We start from the raw sequence: 14,642 nt of genomic DNA on the forward strand, positions 1-14,642 counted from the left end.
GGCTTTCGTCATGTACTCCTGAACTGATGTATATTTCGCCTGTTTTGAGCGTGTCCTCAGTGCTGTATTTTGCTCACAGCAAGATGTCGCATGCCGTCCATGTCCAGATGGCATCTGTGTCTTCTGGGTCTTAAACTGTGCACCGTATGTTCTCAGGTCTGAAGGCAACTTTGGCAGCGGTAGCTGAGTTCTTTTACAATTTGCTTACGGGTTGAGGCAATTTTTGTACATATGTTCGATAATTTCTAGCAGGCTATAAAAAAACAATTTTTGCGGTTTATGCTGACAAGATTGTACTTATGAAACTACAATTTCTCTTCCTTGCATTACCATAGCTTGGGCAAGTTCACCGTGGACTTTGTAGTTAATGAAGGAACAGTTCCAGCACTCGGAAGGGGCGAAAAATAGTTTAGCGCTTGCCCTTCTGCAGAGGGCACTGCATTAACACTTGCAGACAAAAATGCTTCAGTTAAAGGGGCTCTGAAAAGGGATCTAAAAAAGTTCTGGTATGCCCAAGATGTTAAAGGACGCTGCTTCAGGAATATCCTCAAGGAAGAATTTTTTTGATGCGCTTTGCAGAAGCTGAGTTATCTGCAGAAAAGATTTGATTTTAAGCAGCTTCGCGCCTTTACCTTCCGCTTGTCAGTTTTTGCTTGCTGGAAGGTAGGCACTCCTCTACCGGCTGCATCACCGGGGAAGGAGCTTCCTCCCCGCCAGAGCTAACACGCTTATTGACCGCGGCCATCGTAGCTGCCTGACGTCTGAAAGAATCTAACCAATAGCCAACTCTAAAATGGTATAAGCAGGAGCGGTGCGACAGAGAAGAGTACGAGTATGAAAATATGACCGTAAAGAACTCGCCAACTTTAGCGCAAGATAGTGGGTTCCGTGCTGCATGTAGAAGTGTATTATTTGGCCAAGGAGTTCATGACAATACAATGCAGTGGTGGAACGAGTAAATGTGCTCTCCTCGGAAGGCGTTTCATAGCCTCTTTAAAGAGCTACCATCCAGTGCGCGGAAATGAATAGACCAGAATCTAGGTGCTCAAGAGATCGAAAGCTTTGCTGCATTTTAAGGTTGCTTACATCATAGCACGGTAATTGGCTACACAGTCGTTGAATAGAAACAACCTTAAATGTACATCACATAATTATACCATGCGCAAGCTACCATGCGTTAGCTAAAACATGCGCAATGTCAGCAAGCAGAGCTTGCACCTTAGTTAACTCATTACGACGCGTTAAGCTTGCGTCGTGAAGTGACAAAGAAATGCTCCTCACACAAGAGGCAAGCGGTTCAATTCGGCGCCCAGCGTCTGTTCTATGTGACGGCTTTCTTTTAAAAAATCAGGATGTGGCGACACGGGGCTCTAGGAGAAGAAGCGAGCTGCGATTTTACACGCTGACCGACGCACGTGTCCTGTTCATTCCATCGTCCCTCAGACTCCCCTCTTATCCCTGCCATCCTCTCCTGCCTCCGCCTCCTTTTTCTCTGTTGATTTTCTCCCAGCTGGCCTCGTCATGGCTGCATTCATCCCGAAGCAAGAGCGTCGAGTTGCTGCTTAGAGAAGGGGAACCGATAGGAAAGAGGCCGCTTCCTCCCCACTTGGCGGACCGGGAAGCGCGGCGGGGAGGCGGTTCGCGCGTCCGCTGCAATTCAGCGCGCAGTCGAGACGCTCATGAGCCTTCAATGCCACTTGCCGCCGACAAAACCCCGGGAATCAAAAGGTCCTCTCGGATCGCCTTCCACTGACGTCACCTCGGATGGTGGCGGCGGCGGGCGACGCTTCACGCGTCTCGCTCTCCGGAGGGGGAGGCTTAGAGAGGGCAGGAGGTGGCAGGCTGTTTATGCTCGCTTTTATTTACATCTCTTTTCGGGGATCCACGGGGGAGCTTCATGGAGGATGCGGCGCGCAGAAGGAAGCGGCTTTGGCGCAATCAATGTGTTTCTCTGGACTGGCGCCACTAGGGAGCGCGAACCACAAAAGGGTCCCGCGCCAGTCCAAAGCAGGCATTCGTTCACGAGGGGCAGCGGATATAGCGGTGCGGCTCGAAGAGACAGCAAAGAAACGGAGAAGGGCGACTCCCGCGCCGCCCGAAGAGGGACGAGCCTTCTTAGGTTGCAGGCCGAAGAGCGCGCGGAACAGGACACTACAGGCCCGGGGAGATACCACGCCCTGGAGCAGCCAGAAAGGCACTGGCTGGACAGGCAGAAGAGAAGAGAAAGACGCAAGTTGGACGCGACGTGGGAGCATAAGGGCGGGCAGAAAAGGAAGCAAAGCATTGCCGACCCGGGGTTGTTTCAATGGAGGTCCTCTTTCTGACACCGCGGGTGTCGACCACGATACTGGGTCGAAGCTATAGAAGAGAACCGAGGGAACTTTTTCTCGCCGCTTCGGTTTGTTAGCGCGCTTTTGTCTCTTACGCTACCTGCTTCTGTCAGCCTCACGGCTCATTTTTACCGCTTTCTGCTTCTTATTCTTCGTCTCATCTTCCGCCGCTTCTTTGCTTTCTGATCACGGCTTTCGTACCTGTTTGGCTGGCCTCACGCTGTCTTCGTTCTTTATTTGTTATCTTTCATTTACAAGACATCTCTCTCTCTCTTCTTCATTTCGTAGTGTGGATCTTGGTGGTCGCATATGAGGAACAGAGATTGATTTTTCAGGTCCGCTTCTAGCTGTATGGCCGTCCCCGACGAGGATAGTTGCTGTACCGCCATAAGCATGCAAGAAGGATACACACAGTGAGGTATCTATGAACTATAGAATGTGAAAGCGGGAAGTGCATGCAGTTTATCCAAATAATTGTGTATCATTAAAAATGCTCCACTGCTCAGAGACAGTAAAAATACGACGATAAAATATATTTTACACTAGACGCCTTGTGCTCCCGCATCGATTGGCGCCGTGTGCCACCACGCTTACGGTTTTCTGCTTCCTTGCCAGGTTACAAATCTTGCTCGCAGCGAGGTTTCGTAACGTTAACAAACAACATCGTGAAAAAGCCTCCCGTCAAACATTGCTGGATCCGAAATAAATTTTCATCTAGCACCGCCATAGACGCGTGTTTTTCACCAGACAGACGTCCCGTCGTGAGTTATTTTCTTTTTAATGTGTTGAGCTCCTGAGTCGAGGTTTTTTGCGCATTCAGGGGTTTCCACGGAAGCAGTGAAAAAGAGCATGCTGAAGATATTCCAGCGCAATGCCTACCGTTGAAGCGAACGCATTTATTTATTTTGTCAGCTAGGTGAACATTATGCTTTGTTGTCGAAGATTTCTTCTATTCTGGGTTCCTGCTTTAATAAATTTTCTAATAATGTGGCTTGCACAAGCACTTCTCGGGGTTACTGACATTTCCTTAGCAGTCCTGGACAACTATAAAGCTTTCAGCGTAACTTTGGACAACAACTACAGAGCTTTCAGCGTAACTTTAGAAGGCTTGGTACTGTGCATTCTTCCCCTTCGTTTCAGAGAAGAGCATTAGAAACAACATAATTTTAAATTAAATTTAATTGCAGTTATTTGGAAATGCAGACGGAGATGTCTGTAGGCTTACGCAAGCGTCAGCCGGTCTGTAGCAGAGCTATATTCTAAATATCGAAACCGGAGAATCAGTTCTCCCGAGGAAAAGTCACCTCTTACAGCACCGTTCTCGTTACGAGGGGCGTCTTGAATACGTAGACGAACATGTTTCGTGCGGTCCGCATTTCTGTGTACGTTTCAATTTCCTTTGCCATTTCACGACGATTTATCTTCATCAGGAACTTCTCTGCTGGCAGAAAGTTTTCTCTATGCTCTTCTTTTCAGTGAACGTCAGCTCGCAGGAAAAAAAAACTAAGAAAGGACCACTGAGAGTAGAGGTTACGGGTTCTATTTCGAATTCAGGTGGTTGTTGTATGCTTCAGTGATTTCTTCGCACAATCTCTTCAGTTCGACGTAGTATTTTCCAAACTCAGAACCACCTACATGAGATCAAGAAGGGTACTTGAACTCGTACCCCTCGGCGCCAGAAAGTTAGGTGGGCGGATGAGATTAAAAAGTTTGCGGGAATACGGTGGCCGCAACTGGCGAAGGACAGGGTTAATTGGAGAGACATGGCAGAGGCCTTTTCCCTGCAGTGGGCGTAGTCAGGATGATGATGATGTGAACTCGTTACACCTACAGGGTATGAGAACACGTCATAAGCATTTATGTGACTTAAACCAGCCGCTTGTACAGTCTCGCCTTTTAACGCTACTAAGTCAGCTCCACAGCAGCTGAGCTGGCGGGACTCCACCTGGCAGCTGACTTTACCGGGACCATTGTCCCCCTGGCCCCGTTGCTGTCCTGTGTGACTCCCGGCCAGCCGTCCAGCTCCTGAGCAGGCCCTACATTTCCCAGACTTCGTCCAGCGTTTTCCGTGCCCAGCTGCACGCTCTTGAGGATGCCGGCTACCAGGTGTCACTCCATTGGGTTCCTGGCCACGCCGGCATCCCGGGCAACGAGGACGCCGACTCCCTCGCCAAGGCAGCCCACAACGACCGGCCGCCTGTGTCTGCCAAAGTATCCCCCCATGACCTTGCTCGGCAGCTACTCAGGCAGGTGGTAAGGGCACAGCACCCCGACAGGCGCATCGCTGCGTGCCGGCCCTTCCACCGACTCTCGGACAAGATCCCCCGCCGGGAACGAGCCCTCCTGCTGCGACTCCGCAACGGCTGTTCCTGGACGCCGACGCGGAAGTTCGTCGTCGGCATGGCCCCCTCCCCGCCTTTCCATCGTGCAGCGATGCGGGCACTTTGGGATACTTGCTGCGTGCGGGCCCAACTTTTGATCGACACCGCTGCCGCCTCTTTGCAGGCTACCGAGCCCTCGGCCTTCTAGCAGACCCGGAGGACCAGCTGCTGTTCCCGACCAGAAACCACCTGTCTGCCCACCGTGTCCTGCTAGCCTACCTCAAGGAGACCGGCCTGGACACCCTCCTCTAGGCCTGCGGATCCCTGAACCCGCAGCCCCCTTGGACCTATGACCTCCTGGACATTTGGCGCCTCCCAAGGTGTTTCACAGCCACATGGAGGTGCTAGAAGATTGACTTCTCCCAGCCAGATGCTTGCTCACACCCCCAGTGCATCGTGGCTCTTCTCCCTTTCCCTGCCTGACGCTTGCACACACTCCCAGTGCGCCTAGGTTCCTTCCCGCAACCCCGCCGCGGTGGCTCAGTGGTTACGGCGCTCGGCTGCTGACCCGAAAGACGCGGGTTTGATCCTAGCCGCGGCGGTCGAATTTCGGTGGAGGCGAAATTCTGGAGGCCCTAGTTCTGTGCGATGTCAGTGCACGTTAAAGAACCCCAGGTGGTCGAAATTTCCGGAGCCCTTCACTCATAGCCTGAGTTGCTTCAGGACGTTAAACCCCCCTAAACCAAACCAATCCTTCCCCCAGCCCGGTGCTTGCACACACTCCCAGTGCGCCTGGAGGCCCAGCGGGTCCTAGTCCAAAGAGCATGGGCAGCGGCGGCGACCAATGGCGTCCCGGAACAGGGACTGCCGGGTCAACTACCATCCGCACCTCCCTTTCCCAATTCAGTACAGCGTTATAATAAATGTTTTCTCCTCGCCTCCTCCCCAAACTTGACACATGAAAGAAGAAAAACTTCGCGCACTCATAGGACTGGAATAGGATTCGTCGGCAAATATAATGACGTTTGTGACCCAACCAATGTATGTGAAAACAGCTCAAAATTTCTGTGTTAATTTGGAGCGAGCGTTAAGGAGAAAACTATTTTGATCAAGGAACACCTTGAGATAAAACTTAAAAGCTGCAGAAAAAAGACATGCACATAACTGGAATAAAGAATGCTGCGTTACTATGCAACTGAGACAGTATCGTAGATCTACGATAAAGCCCTGCGAAGCACATGTTGCCAAAAGCATTGAAGGGCAGAGGTATAGTGTAAAGAATGGCCACATTCACCGTTGAAGTAACCATCGCTTCTTTGCCTCTAACGTTATCTGTTTATTTTCTACTTCAGTCCACGAACCAAAATGAAAACATTTGTTGTTGTTCATTGGGATAAACCTGGCTGGTTACTCTCTTGTAAATAATACGAAAAACAAGAGATGCGCGCTTAGCAATGAAGCTTGAAAAGAAAACGAGAACAGAGTCTTAAAACGCGGATTGCGCTACCGTGTTGGTCGCCGGCTAGAATGCCGTCCGCTCTATTGTTCTGCCTGGGACGCGACAACTCTCGTAAATTCCAATAAGACTTCTCTCAAAGCACCGGCTGTTAAAAGCTTTTATTACTACGGCAGGTTACCCGAGACTTCTGTTCTGGCCGATGAACCCCCGTTATGGCGCCGGCTGAACCGGCGCCTTCGCGCGGACATTGCATTCGGTGTGCGGCACAAGACAGGAAGACGACGGGAGAAGAGCGGCCCTAAACTTCAAAGCCAGAGCTCTATATTTCGCAGCAACGCAGTGATCCCATTCTATGTCGCTTACAGAAGCGTTTCGTGGACCCCACATGACACAGATGAAGCGCAAGATTCACACCTTTTCAATAAGCTTTTGCGCGACTGTTGCACAAATAAAGCCACCTCGGAAACTAGCCAGAAACATGCGGTGAGCACATCATTGTCTCGTGATGATGATCATTCAATCCGAATGGCACAAGGTCAGCGTGGCTATAAAGGGCCATAGCTAACATGTGTCTTGTTTGCATGAACTGGGTTCAGTACGCTTTTATCTAAGCATTTTGCCCTTGAGAAGCCAAGCATCACGCGAGAAAGCTTGTACTCATGCTAAAATCTATGCGTATTTAGCGGTACTGGGCATCAGACCCCGTAGCTCCCGCATACGGCGTGATTTTCAAACCACCGGGCCACCATTGCAGTGAAGCATTTTAGTATCTCACTGAGCTTAGAGCAGCGTCCTCGACAAGGCGGTATTTTGTGGTCGCACCATTTTCTGCGCTCCCAACCAGCTTATATGTGAACAAGGGATCAGCATTTCATCTATCGCATAGCATTTGTCTTCTATGACAAGAGCAGAATGATGGGCGTCGCATTTTCCGTCGTTGCGGCATTAAACTTGTCTCAACTGAAGAAAGCAGCTGTAAAAGCAATAATGATCAAGTTTTTGTACGAAAGTACTACCTCACGAGGCCTAACCGGCTCACCGACTTTGTGTGAAGCTTGCTTGACCTTTAGGGCGTTATGGCGACTTTAGCGAAGCCTACAATAGCAACAGCCCATGCAGAAATAAAATAAACATTGCGGAGACTGGGTTTCGTACCCACGGCGGTGCGAACAGATCAGCTTCGCTGGCCACTTCACGAGAGCACTACGCTGTCGCCGCAGCCAATCACGCCTCGTGGTAAACTGCAACACACTCTCGCGCTGTGCACTGCACATCGTCGTCTTCCTCAACTTCCATCTACGGCGCGGACAGATCAGATCAGCTTAACCTCGATCAGAGCTTAACCTGAGTCTAATATAGTCGCCAGACGTGCCGACGACCCAGCAAAGCAAAAGTATTAGCCAATCAGGTTCAACACACTCGGCTGAACCTCGGTACACTCGGTTTAACTGAGTTAAAACACTACAACTTTTTTCCGCACATGACAATAGGCAAATTGTAAGCCACGTGTATATTTGGTGTAGCCTAGGTTCAAGAAGCGATAATGCATGATCGAACAAGAAAAACGTGACGCCTACTTTACCACGTTATCAGAAAATAAATCAATGAATATTTGACAACAAAAAAGTTCTCCGGGAATATAAACTGATTATTGTGCGCGAAGTCCATAATTTGCAGTGTTGCATATACGTGACCTCGCATCAAAATTAAAAAAGAAATCAAAGCGAAAATTTAGGAACAAAAGCATAGAAACTCTAACAGACGCGAGAGCTACACACGCTCGCATACCACCACTGTCTGTAAGCAACACACCCTAGGCGCTCGCCCATGGCCCTAATACCACCCTTCAAGCGCCGCGACGAAGCATTGGTTCCGATACATACACCTGGTATATTTGCGATGTATACCAGATGTTTCCAACAAACATCTTGCATACATATCGACTGTAATCGCTTTTCTTTATTTTTAAGCGATGTTGATTGCCTCGAGGCATAAAATGGTATGTAAAGATAGATGAGGATGCCTAAGTAAATGAGAAAAGGTTCGCTGATCTAATGAAATCGAGGAGTGAAAGATGATGAGGTCGCTGTGTCCAAGTGGTGTATGAAGCACTATTGTTTTTACAGCATGCTGTTGTGACAGCACCGCGAGCTCTGGCACTGGTCACCGCTGTAAATTTTGCTAAGCAACCAAACATTGGTCAGGCAAACAAGATATCCCTATATATCCTTGTATATACACCTCTATTTATTCACTCCTCTGAAAGACAGCCCAGAAATACCATGTATATGCGTCAGAATGTGCGCCTAGTTTGGGCGTGCGACAGCCTGAGGGAAGATTCAGTCATGTGTGGTCAGAAAACCTTTATAAGCATTCTCACCGTGGAAGCCTGAATCCCATAATGCTTGCAACAAATCAGTAAAAGCTACCCTAACCCAATAGAGACAACCAACGTAGTAAAGTAATGGATTTTGAGCCCCTTATGACAACTACTTACTGGATAAATACTAACAAAACTGATGATTCATCTTTCCGCGGTTTGATAAAAATTAGCGACGAAACTGAGACGCCTTGAAGAGAATACTGGTGTGAAGTATATGGCCATGCTTTCTTTCTTTTTTTTCTTTGCTTCTTCCTTCCTTCCTTCCTTCCTTCCCTCCTTCCTTCTTTCATCCTTTCCTTCTTTCTTTCTTTTTATTTCTTTCTTTCTCTCTCTTTATTTTTTTTAATTTTTTCTCTTTTCTCTCTCCCTTCCTTCCTTCCTTCTTTCTTTCTTCCTTTCCTTCTTTCTTTCTTCCTTTCCTTCTTTCTTTCTTTTAATTTCTTTCTTTCTCTCTCTTTATGTTTTTATTTTTTCTCTTTTCTCTCTCCCTTCCTTCCTTCCTTTCTTCCTTTCCTTCTTTCTTTCTCTCTTTCTTTCTTTCCTCTCTTTCTCTCTCTTTCTCTTTCTTTCTTCCTTTCTTCGTGTTGTTTACATCATCGTGGCCACAGATGAAGTATGCTGGTGTCTGCCGAAGTCGACAAGAACGCAGAAAAAAAGTAGACTAAAGCGACTCGGAAATCTAATAAAGTTTTCTGCAAAATTTTAGCTGCGACTGCAGCTTTTGTGTAACACCAAAGCTAACGATAAAATATGCAACTTCATGACTGAACCAGGCGGAGGGCTAAATTTAAAAACAACATTGAATCAGAACAGGTGCCAATGACGATCTTTTTTCAAAGGCGGAGGACACACCTATAACTTTACAGTCGCCACATGATGTCGCCTCAACTGTTCTCGTCCATTTTACGTAAAAAGTAGCAGTAACTGCTGGTATTTAATTTCCACCTTATCGCTACTCCACTCTTCCAAGGAATATTTAGTCGCCAAGTATTTGTTTTTCACAGTGGCAGTGGGTTCGAATCCCACTGCTGCCGGGTGCACACCGGTTTCCTCAATGGGTACAAGCCATTCCCCGGCCTGGTGTTCGGTTTCTCAGCATGCATGGCTTGGGAAAGCAGCCCGCGGCTTCAGATCCCGCCACTGTGTGAGCCTGATTTAGCATAATGCAGTATGTTACACCACCGCGGTGGTGAAACTTTGTTTGACAAGAGAATTCGAAGCCCGCAGTTGACATAAAACCTTTGACTACCTGAGTTAAGGAAAGGGGCCCTACCCGCAGTGTAGAGTGTTGAGCAATAAACAGACTACTTCACTCTCATGAGAAACAATGACGACGACGTGTTGTACTCTCAAATAACCATTGAAACGACTGTATAATGAAGGAAGACAACAGTTGTTGGAACCAAAGACGGCATAGGATATTGTTTTTTATTATTATTATTTGCAGTGTTGAGCCTTCCGAAACTCCATTGTAATCGCTTTTCAGAAAATATCTCGAACGACAGGTGATGTTCACGCAACAGGTCCGAAAACGTACTATGCAAAAAGGATGCGTTCGTTTGCTATACATTTATTCGGTGTTGTGTAGTCTAGACTTTCCCTAAGCTTTCATGAAACTGTTTTTGTGGCTTCCTGTATTGTTTGCTATCAATTTTAATGGTCTTTGGTGGTCTTTGGTGGAATGGTTGTCTTGCGATACACATTATCTGACTATATGTTGACACCGGCGCCTGGCATGCAAGTGTCAATTTCACGCGCAGTACACCAGCCTCAGATGTCGCGCAACCCATACAGCATTAGCGAGATAAGAAGAGGTACGTAAATGTTTGCACTAGGAAGAAGACATTTCAGGCACCGTGTTCAAGTAAGGTGCGAACATTCAAAACAGGTCCCTATTTGGGTATTGAACGGCATGCCATCGCAATTGACACTTGTCTTGCGCAACAACACCACGCGTTAGGTAGCCGATGAATAAAACGCCTAAACAAGCCTCATTTGGTCCAAAGCCTTTAATTAACAGCGAAAAGTTGCTTTCCTTTCACGCCTCTTTTCTTGCGGGGTGCATTCTCGAATACACTCACGGTAGCGAGGTGATCAAGCAATGACGACACGACGAACGATTCGAGGGCAGTGTCGCAACGTCGATGCGGCCGGAGAAAGTGGCGGGGATCCCGAGGGGTAGAGGGGGGAGGGGGCGGCAGTCAGAGACGGACCGCGTCAGCGTCACGCCGCACTCGGGGCGACGGCGCGAAATTATCGCGGGCCAGAAATGAAACAGCGTGGACAGCTTGACAGGTCACGAGAGAGGAGAGCCGCTATCACTTTCCGAACGCGGTTGGCTCCTCGCGGCTGCTTCGAGAAGGGCGCATTCCGGAGCTCATTTTTCCTTGTCCCTCACGCTGGGCGTCCTCGGCCGCGACCAGCGTCTCCACCGGGCCGTCACTTCTTGCTTTTCTTGCTTCATCTCGCTTGCGCATCTACCTTCTTTTTTTGTCCCTCTTATTCCCGCTATTTTCGTCCCGTCATACCGCCGTCAACAGCCTTTTCATTTGCCGCCAACAGCAGTGCGTTCCAGCAAGGCCTCCTGGCGACCACCTTTCCACTGCCGTACACCGGCACCGTACGCTTTCTGCCTTGTTTTGCCTTTGTTCTGGGTCGCTACTTTTTTTCTTTTTTTGTTATTTTTGGCCTGGCTTCATAAACGTAGCGTTCACTGCTGCCACCGCCTTCTCCTCTTCCACGTTCGTCCGAAGACGTCACTCCTCTGTTTTATGATGCGCGGTAAGCGGGAGCATGGGGAAGGGTATGCAAGAAGAAGGAGGGGTTATATGCTCGCTAAGAAGGACACCGCTCCGCGTTCGAGATCAGTAGTTGCCGTCGCCTTCGCCGCCGCCTAACGTGTGAGCGCATTTCGGCCTTCCGCTCTTTCCCGCAATCGATACCAGATGGCGCAAGTGACCGACGCCGTGCCAGCAGAAGCGCGATTAGTGGCCGAGGGTCAACGAGAAGATAATCGAACCCCACGCGGTGCCCAGCGCGGAAGGCGGCAACCCCGACCTGAGCGCGCCTTCTCGCTTCTTTTCGCCTGGTTCTCTCTCTCTGAGTCCGTCTACCCTGATGCCTCCTCCTCTTACTCGTTTTTCACGCCCACATAACCCTGCTAACTTCCCCTCCCATCGCCTCCGTTGCTGTCTCTTTTCTCTTCCCGGCTGTGTTTCATAACTTGACTCATCGCCTTCCCTTTTGTGCTGCTCGCTGGGCGTGCTCTGCTGATGTACGCAGTGTCGTCCGCACGATCCGTTTCCTCCCATGCCTTTAACTTGCTCTGCTGTTAGCCAGGCTTCCCTCTGCTACCGCGTACATAGACGGAATGAAAGGAAATGACATCTTCACTTTCCTCCATAGAGCTCAGCAGAGCCTTAAATCCTTGACGACAGAGGGAGCAGCGCGGTGCAACGCCACTGCCCTCCCGCTCCCAAGAAAGTCTTCATTGAATGGAACGCTAAGACGTCCGGTGGCAAACTTGAGACGCCTTGCGCAAACGAAACGCCACCGACGGCGCGGGACTCGGGGGGAGGAGGGCGTCCCAAAACCTCCGGGGCTGCAGATTCCGCCTTTGGCCGCGGCAGCGGCGGCCCGGTTTCTCAGCGTCTGTGGAGCATGAAAGCGGATAGCGACTTAGTGTGGGGGCTCCCTTTTCAGAGACTGCCGCCGGAGCCAACTTTTCTCGCAACGTGTCTGCCAGAGTGGAAGTGATTGCTGCTATAACGACGTCGTCGGGGAACGGGAGCCAGAAGCGTATACCTATAGAGACAAGATTTGCTTAGAGGGAAACGCATCTCTCGCAAAAGTCCTGCACTGCCGCCCAAAGGAACTCGGGCGGGGGAAGAGCTGCCGTCTCTTGCGCAAGACGGCGTGCCGGTGCTCGCGGGCGACCCTTGATGGGGTTCGTTTGGCGATGCTGCAGCGGTGTCTTGATGGAGCCTCCGAGTCGCACACCACTCGGGGTCAAGGCTTTTTTCCCTGCGCTTCAAGGGCGCTTCGTCTTTGTGGGAGCTCCACTCTTGGAGAATGGCGATACGGGGCATCAGGGCGCCTTCGGCAAGAGACGAGTGCGTGAAGGTTATTGAATTGAAAACGAGGATGTCGGGATTGCGTAAGGCACGTATCTTCGAGTTAACGTCATCTTGCTTATGAAGGGCGCTTCAGTTTGCGAAACGGGTGGGCAGCGCAGGAAGGCTTAGCCTTTATAAATTTATACAAATATTACGTGCACGGCTGCCTGTTCGCATGGCAACGCTTCACTTCAAGTGGTTCAAGTGCTCTCTTTCGTTTATTGTGGACGTCAATCTCGACCCTTTATTGTTATTTTTATTTACGGAGTGCGCTGTAACCTGAAATGTAGCACCTTTGATAGCCCTGTAACCCCAATTTTTGATGCTACCTTTCTACCATTGTGTTCTTGTATGGCGAGCTGACTGGAAGTGTATCCATCAAGAAAATTGTGTATATAGAAAACTGGCGCTGGCTTGAATTGTGCACTTATGTCGTATTTACTGCACTGTGTTTGTGTTGTATATATAAAAAAAAAAGTCATTGAATTCCCACCCTGTATCGGCCCAAAAAGGGCTAACAGTGTCAATAAATAAATAAATAAATAAATAAATAAATGAGGACTTCGCGTACCGTGGCTCTCTTGTTCCCAGCGTCTCGAGCGCCGCTACTCAGTTACGTTTCTGAAAAGTTCACTATTGTGACGCATAGCGGACGGTGAGCGCAGAAAAATGATTTTACAGGAAGGAAATTATACACCCGTAGAGCATTCTGCGCCGCCTCTAATTTTCATTTTATCATTTTTCTTGGCTGGGGGAGGGGGGGGGGCGAGAGGAAGAAGTCATTTCGTGCCCTCCGTTACAGTGGTTATGCTTTCCCAAGCTGCCACCTTAGCTCATCTGACCTTTCTTTATATTCGGAAAACTTCCATATCTCTGAATTAGAATGAACACTCATGCAAAAACAAAACAAAAGTGAAGGGCACACTTAAGCTCCGCCTTGAAGAGATTAAACTCTTTTTATCAGCTTCTACTCACTACTTTCCAACCCATCAGTATAATTATCACTGCTCGTTTTCCCTCGCGACAAGGAAAGTACGTAAACGCATGCAACCTTTCTTGGTCAACATTCGTTTTTAACTTTGGCACTTGGCGTAAAACTTTACTTTCTCGAAGAACAGATTCTCGCACGTTTACATTAGCTCAGATTGAAGTTTCGCTAATTCATTTTTGCTCTAGAGCGCTTAGTAAAGCGTTGAAAGAAAATTTCCCTGCAGACTGTAGTGCTGTATCGAAAGCTGCACGCTTGGAGCAGCCACCGCTGGACAGCGGCAGCGACGGTAGTGTTGCACGTCTTCCGCGCTTATCATGACATTTTTCATGACAATTTCAAAACTGCAACTATTTTAAAGGAGAAACTACGATAACTTCATCAAATCATTGTTCCGTGTAATAACTGGATTATCTGGCTCTTCATTTGCGGGGGGAAGGCGGGGGGGGGGGGGGGTATGTTCACGTTTGTCCAACCGCAAAATGTTTAAGAAAATGGAATACAAAAATAATTTCCGTGCCACAAGATAGATAGACTTGTAAGGTCTACTTTGAGAAGGACTGTTTTTCCCAGTCTTGAAGTGAATGGCGGCTTAGCTAAGGCTCAGAGATCCGCGCTAAAATGACGTCGACGCATGCAGTCTACTTGAGAAATCGGCCGGTGATGGAGGCACCTGTATTTTGTTTTTTGGTCTTTTCTAGTTTATGAAAGCTCCGTTCTTGATGAGAGCGGTCTCTTGATGATTAGAGCGCAGTACCCAGTCAGTACAGGCGCACTTCAATTTGTCCTCAGTACCACTTTAGTAAGCAGCCATAGCCATATTATGTGGCACTGAGGCTATAAAGTGTGTCTGCGTGAAAACGGTCATCTACTTATTGTCAGTTTCGCGTGGCAACTTTGGCACTCGGCTCCTGGGCTCGAGGTCGTGGGTTCACTCTCGCTCGGGGAAGCTGCATTTAGAGGGAGGCGAAATAGAGGAACGCCCTTAGCACTACAGTCAAGTAAACAGCTCAAGTGGGCTGAAATTGATCGCAATCTCTGTACTA

At 48.9% G+C, this 14,642-nt stretch overlaps 1 protein-coding gene across 1 annotated transcript in view; it reads right to left on the reverse strand.

The window, feature by feature from the left end:
• Window positions 1–14,642, reverse strand: part of LOC149341530 (uncharacterized) — a 162,653-nt gene that overhangs the window by 2,693 nt on the left and 145,318 nt on the right. The gene's annotated exons all lie outside the window — the stretch shown is intronic.

The sequence above is a fragment of the Amblyomma mixtum genome, chromosome 5 (assembly GCF_055824585.1).
Source record: "Amblyomma mixtum isolate Tamu chromosome 5, ASM5582458v1, whole genome shotgun sequence".
In the NCBI taxonomy this organism is placed as follows: domain Eukaryota; kingdom Metazoa; phylum Arthropoda; class Arachnida; order Ixodida; family Ixodidae; genus Amblyomma; species Amblyomma mixtum.